Below are 1342 nucleotides of genomic sequence, written 5' to 3' on the forward strand. Positions count from 1 at the left end.
CAGGCCGGGCGCCGCGGGGCCCTCGCCCGGCTCGGGCCTGCTGCCGACTCCCCGACAGATGATCCCCAGGCGCTCCACACCCGGCCGCACGCCTCCCTACCCCCTCTGCCGGCCCGCGGATTCCCTGAAAGAGACTACATTGGCCTCCCGGCGAGACAATAGTCCAGCCTCCTCCGGGCCTGGCAGTTCGCGTAGGGGGTGTAACTTGAGTGGGCCAGTAACAGGCATCTTGCTCGCCCAATGAATGCACACGTTGGGCTGTCCATAGAGCCATAGTAACACCCCTTCACCGGCTGGAGAATGGGAGTAAGGAAGCCAGATAGGCCATAAAGGGGTTAAAACCCGTCTTAGTATTACATAGTATATGCACTTCACTGATTAGCATTTAATCATATTTAATGAGTCTTATTCATATGCCGATCCCGAACTTGGCTCTCTAGGTTATAAAATTTCATTAACTCAAGTTTTTTAAAAGTCACTTAGGCCAGACAGATATAAACACTGAGACACCTGCTTTTAAAGGATATGTAGTCCTAGTGGTGCACATGACCTAAAATTCAAATACATTATAACGGGATTTTTTTCTGAAATTATTGGCTGACCAACCAAATGGTCAAATACCAAAATGTGTTATGTGAAAACCCGTACATTTGACGGGTATTTGTCAAAACTCTAAACCCAATCCTGGTTGATTTGTGCCTCCCTGAGCATGACTGCCTCAAGTTGGCCAGATCTAATTGATCAGCCTATCAGCCATCTGGACATGAATACTTCACAGATGACAGCAGCTCTGTCCAGGACAGCATGTATTTTGTCAAAGACAGCATATACTTTGCTAGGTACGCAGTGATAGCTCTGCACTCAGTCACTGCAAGTGCACTGCACAGCTGCCCACTTGCTGCTGGTTGGAACATAGGCATGCCTATGTCCCTAAGATAGGCATGCCACCTCAATGGATTACTGATAAGCATCTGTATTGACTCTAAATATGCATTCACAATCATTCATGTCCATGGGGCCCCATATAAAGGCAAAGTCCTCATTAACTCAAAAGGAAAAAATATTAAGTATGACCAAGAATGCTCAAAGTGGGAGATGCTATATGGGCCCCTAAATGGGTAGCAATTATACACTGCCGAGGGCACCAAAAGGGAGATGCCACAATCGTTCAGGGAAACCAGAGAGATGATGGACCAAACAACCAGCCCTTACAAGGGGACCGACTCCCAACTGCCCTGACAGCTGCTTTGTTCCCCTGTCTCTTAGCTAAATGGAACCTACACACCAAAAGAATAGGCTTGGTTCAAGATGGAGAAGAAGTTTTCTACCAGACAGATGGTGG

This window comes from Dipodomys ordii, unplaced genomic scaffold (genome assembly GCF_000151885.1).
Source record: "Dipodomys ordii isolate 6190 unplaced genomic scaffold, Dord_2.0 Scaffold247, whole genome shotgun sequence".
NCBI lineage: Eukaryota > Metazoa > Chordata > Mammalia > Rodentia > Heteromyidae > Dipodomys > Dipodomys ordii.